Here is a 5,580-nt window from a genome sequence, read left to right on the forward strand (position 1 = left end):
AAGAAGCCATGGCATTGGGCGCCCCTGAAGTTGGCGACGATGGGGACGGCCACCCTCCCTCCAGCATCTCATCCTCGCTGGCATTTCTCTCGGGCCCCCGCCCCTGGCGCTGGGACCCCTTGGGCTTCTTTGCCGACAATGCGTACAGCAGGGGCGCTGCTGGGCCTGCTGTTATATCCAGCTGTCAGTGCTTTTTACTTTTTTGAACATGTATTTTTATCTTTTTTGCCATGCTTTTAAAAACTTGTAGGATTTAAGAACTGTTTGTTCCCTTTCGGGGGTCTCAGGGACCCCTTCGGCCGTGCTACCTCCTGCCCCCGGGGCACACGGTGGCCGGGAGGATGTCCAGGCTGCACTGTGGAGCCGGCGCTGCCTGGCTCCGTGCATCCCTTTCCGCTCCTCCCTCCCCCGTCCCGCTCCCTCTCCCAGACCCTCCTTGCTGGAGGCTGCTCAGAACTGCCTCCTGCACTAGGTCTCCGAGGGGCCCTCGGCGGAATGGCTGCAGGTCCGGGGAGGCCGGGCCCAGGCTGTGACTGGGCGCCACCTCCCTTGCATTGCGGGCTTTTGTCACGGCCACCTCTCCTCGTGGTTGCGAGATGGGCCTAGGAGTTCAGGTGTCATGTCCAGAAGCAGGAAAGGGTCATCATCTCTTGCTTGTGTCTCCAGGAGAGAGGGAACTGGTCTTCCCTTCACGTACCAGTTAGCCAGAATACATCATGTGTCCGTGCCTCAACGGGTCACCAGCACGGCCCACGGTGGCTGGCTGAGATGCCCGGGGAAGCGGCCAGGTCCCCTGAACACGTGGTCATTCAGAGGAGGGTAACTGGGTCCCACTGGGCTCTGTAAGGAGGGGTGGGGGGGGTCCTGGATAGACACCAGGATCACTGTCACCTGCCAGGGACGTGGAAGCCAGTGTCTGAAGTACCTGGCATACTCGACACTCTCCTGCACCTCTGAAGTTCCCAGGAAGCCCCGCTGGCAACTGCGGGGGGCTCCGATGCCATTTCCAGACAAGCACCCCCTTCCGTTTGTACCGCTCCTGTCGCCTCATCTGCCTCGCTGGGACCCCCCTCGAGTCCACTCGTGGCTAGGGAGTCCTCTTAAAATCCATTTCAAACTGACACCCCTATGTCCCCCCAGATACCAGTATTGCTACGGGTCAAGAAAACTAAAGCGCCTTTAAAAAAAAAATGTACTTGTTGATTCAAACTCATTGTTACAAGTTTCCTGGAGTTGATGGTGAGAACTTAACACACAACCAGGAGATGACATCCCCACCCTGCAATTTGAAACCAAGATGAGAAACACCCTGTTTGTTCCCACCTGCTGAGGGGAGAACAAATTAACGTCTTTAGAGCCTCTAAAAAGCCCAAGGTCAGGGAGAAAGAAACAGCAGGCACGGGGAGTGGGGGGAGTAAACAGAGGTAAGACTTCCACAAGGCGGGCTGTGGCGGCCACCCCCAGCGTGTCACTGCCACACAGGGCCAGCCACAGGGGCGAACAGAGGCCAACCGGGGTGAACTGTCTCCAGGGCTGGAGGTTCAGAGGCCTCAGGGCTCAGGCCCCACCAGCAAAGAGAGCCACTCAGAGCCTCCAAGTTCCCACGCCCACACCCTCCACGCACACACTCTGCACATTCCAGTCAGCACCCTACTCCAGAGGTGCCTACACAAATAGCAGTGGCTTGTCACCCATCACACACCTCCAGTGGGCCACAAACCGTGTCCCCAGACAGTCTGTTTCTGTCACCAAACTCTCTGGGCCCGAGGCTTTTCCGGACCTCCTCCTTCCCTCCAAGCGCCTGTTAACTGCCATCATCTGGACAAAATTAGGTGTCTCCTTACCTCCTGTCCTTCAGTAACAGCCTTTCTGATTGGCCGTACTGAGAAAACATGCGCTCTAAGCAGCTGTCAGAGCAGACGAAAGCTAAGGGCAAGCTTGCTGTGCGCTCCGTGCCCCCAGCCTGCTCTCCACTCTTTGGCTGATTTTGACTTGTTTTCGATTTTGTTAACTCTGGAAACGTAAATCGTTTTCCTAAGGACAGATCACATTGCGGTTGTTTTGTTCTCCCCCGATTTGATTATAAGAACATACATTTGTCCGAAGGACCTCCCTGTACTCACCGTTTGACAAAGTCTATCTTCTGGGCAGTTGTCCGGGCCTGGAAGACGTCAACTGTACCATGGGGCCCCTGTTCTGAAGCCACGGCGTCACGTGTGTGGAATCAGGCCCTGGAGAACAGCTGCGAGCGGCCCTGCTCCTCCTGAGCAGCAGCTGCCTGGCGGCCGGCGCGGCCGGGCCCCACAGCCGTCTGCAGCGGCCCACATCCAGGCTCTGCTTCTCGCTGTGCAAGGAGAGTAGTAACTTGAAGCCGGTGAAAGCCGTTTCTTTTCTCCCCTTGTCCCCTCCAGATACCCTCAGCCCAGTGTGCAGCAAGGTCCCATTATAGGTAGCTTGAGGCTCACCCAGCCAAGCATGCCTGTCCTTCCGGGGTCTAGTCCTGGGTCCCTGGAGAGCAGGGGCTGAGCTGAGCAAACTGCCATTGTCGCAGATGTTTGTGTTGTGCACTTCTGTTTTCTCTAACGGTCATCGGTACTATCACTGTATTCTAATCCCCCGCCCCCAGGCTTCCACCAGACCCTCCCCCACCTCCACGTCTCCTTCTGAGTAAACCATTTTTAGTAGTTTGGTTTGGGCCTTTTCGCCCTTCCTTTTGCTAAAGGTAGCCGCCCATTGACAATGTCTCTGGAGATCGCTCCATAGAAAACACCTGTTTTCTCACCTGCTGGCTTCCTCACCTGTTGGCTTCCTCACCTGTTTTCACGCTGCAAATTCTGCTGTATAATATTACCATACAGGGCTGATGCCCTGAAGTTTATTCAGCCATTTCCCTATTAAGAGACATCTTTTGCTATTTCAAATACTACTACAATGAATAAAACTGTGGAAGTTTTCCACCTGTCTGTGGAAGTGCGTTTTCAGGGTAGATTCCCGGAAATGGGTTGCTAGTTCAAAGCTAAATTGACATGTTATTTTGTAATATTACTTACCCAGCCTCCACCCCCATACCAATTTGTACTCCACCAGTAATGTATTACAGCGCCAGATTCTATGGTGATTTTAATGAAGTACCTTGTTAAATTCTGGATTTTTACCAGTCTGATAGGTCAGAAATGTTAGTTTAGGGGTTTTAACTTGCACTTTTCTTAGTATCAAAAAGGTTGAACATCCATTCAAATGTTTAAGGGTTCCTGGAAACATTTTTTCCCCCTGAAAACTGTCCGTTTCTTTCTCTTCCTCTTTTCTATTGACTATCATCCATTCGATCTTGGCTTTCATTCACCCAGCAGCGCACATTGCCGATGATTTTGGCCACCATTTTCGGCCCGGCGCGGGTTAGTCCAGCTCTAATCCTTCATAGGGAAGGGGGCGCCTCACCAAGGGGCACCTGAGGATCTAGATAATTTCAGAAACTACCAAATTCGGGAACCCGAGCTGAAAGCCAAAATACTAGTTAGAAAAACAGCCTCCCACAGCACAACTGCATTTACGTGGTAATTAATCTCTCATTTCAAATACTAACAGAAAACACGCACACGTGCCACAGAAGGGAAGCATTATTTTCCACGCCCGGTATCCCTCCGCGGTGCCTCAGTGGTTCGAGCACCTGCCAATCTTCTGCGGAAGCGAAGCTTTTGCTTGCCATTGGGCACTGCGTCGTTTCCCCCTCCCCTCACTTAGCGCAGAGATGCGTCTTCCCGGATGTCCGGCTCGTCTCGTCGCGATCCTTCAGTGATGGACAAGGGCCTTTGTCCAATGAGGAGCTCGAGATGGTTTACCTGGTTCCCCCGAGGCCGGCTGCAGGGGGCTGGGTCGGCAGTGTCCAGATGCGGCCGGCATTTGTGCTCTCGGTTTTGCCCAGAGCTCGATCCCAGCCCCGCGGCACCCTGTCTCTGTACAAGCCTGGAGATCCGTCCCTACACTGAGTCCCCTGCCGCGTCTGGATGCGACCTGGCGGTCTGCCCCGCCTGGGGCTGGCTCCTAGCTTCCCTTCGGAGGCCGGGACAGCCCCTGAGCACCGTGCTAGACCCTCAGTATGAAGACGAATTCAAGTCGTACCCTGTACCCCAGGATCCAACCATCTCTACCTTCCACCCACACTCCCCGGGCCTGTTCTAGAGCGGGACCAAGAGAGTGGCCTGGGGTCTCAGACCACCGTCCTGCAGCCGAATCCAGTAACTCCCCTCCCTCCATCCCTTGTTTTTCACATTCCCGTTATCCCTGCGCCTAAAGCCAAATCCAGCAAATCCTTCCCATTGGGCAACGGCACGCACCCATTTTCTCACCGCGGTGTCTTTGGCACTGGGCTGACTTTAGAAGGTGCAAAGCGAACGGACCACACCTCTCACCTATGCTTTCCCTTCCCGTTACGCCCCAGGCACTGAAGCTGGGGCTCAGTCGAGCACCTCTGAGTAAGTCTGAAGTAGAGATGGACTCACCATTCGGTCTGAATCATCAAATTGTTGCCATTCCGCCACCCCAAATCCAGCCCCCTGCAGGCTGCGCACCCCTGGAGAGGGGTACCACTAACCTCAATTTGGGGGCCTGGCCGTGGTCCGGGTCCTCTGCAAATGAAAAAGGCGGCCGAGCCTCAGACCAGCTGGGTCACCAGGGGTTACTGAACTGTGTTAAATAATTCTGTCAATATGCAATCAGGTTTCTTAAAAACCTCACTTCTGCCACTGCTTTCAGTATTTTAATTACTTTTTGTCAAGCCCTCCAAAAGGGGACAGGTTCTTTTGACAGTCATTGAGCTCCTTCAAAGGTTTATCCTATTCACCTCAGAGCTGTGTTAGGTGGTGTCTCTTGTACTCAGCTTCAATGATACTGCACGTTAAATTCCAGGAAAGGAGGCAGCTGGCAAGGGGAATAAAATTAAGAAAATTGTTCTGGGAAGAAAAGTTCCAGTGAAAGAAATGGGAGCAAGGGGGCAAAGCACCTAGGATTGAAATTTGACTATTGAGTGGTATGAATTGGCACATTATGCTTTTCAGACGTGTACATTCATGCAAAGCGCTATGCCAGATGATGACATGCAAAGTAAACTCAACTTGGTTTCTACTTTGGAGGCAAGGTGAGATGAAGGTTCACTAGCTTTTTCAGAGCACATGCCATGTGCAGAGCACCGGGGGCCTTGCCAGTCCGTGCTCTCCTGAACCTCCCCAACTCCATTGCAAAGAAGTAAGGTTCTCCTTCAGCAGAAGAAAAACACGAGACTCATATTACTGAAGATAACCAATTTAAAACAGAGCAAAGGATTTGAATATCATTTCTGCAAAGAAGATACACGAATGACCAACAAGCACATGAAAAGGTGTTGAACACGCAAATAAAATGCAAAAAAACCACAAGGAGATACCGCAATCATTGGGATGGCCATAAAAAAAACAAACAACAGATAAGATACAAGTCCTGGTGAGGCTATGGGGAAGCTGGGACCATCATACACTCTTTTTTTTTTTTTTTTTTTTTTTTTAAGATTTTATTTATTTTTAGAGAGGGGAAGGGAGAGAGGGAAAC

The sequence above is a fragment of the Pteronotus mesoamericanus genome, unplaced genomic scaffold, assembly GCF_021234165.1.
Source record: "Pteronotus mesoamericanus isolate MK-2021 breed Mesoamerican mustached bat unplaced genomic scaffold, CSHL_Meso_final scaffold_408, whole genome shotgun sequence".
Classification (NCBI taxonomy): domain Eukaryota; kingdom Metazoa; phylum Chordata; class Mammalia; order Chiroptera; family Mormoopidae; genus Pteronotus; species Pteronotus mesoamericanus.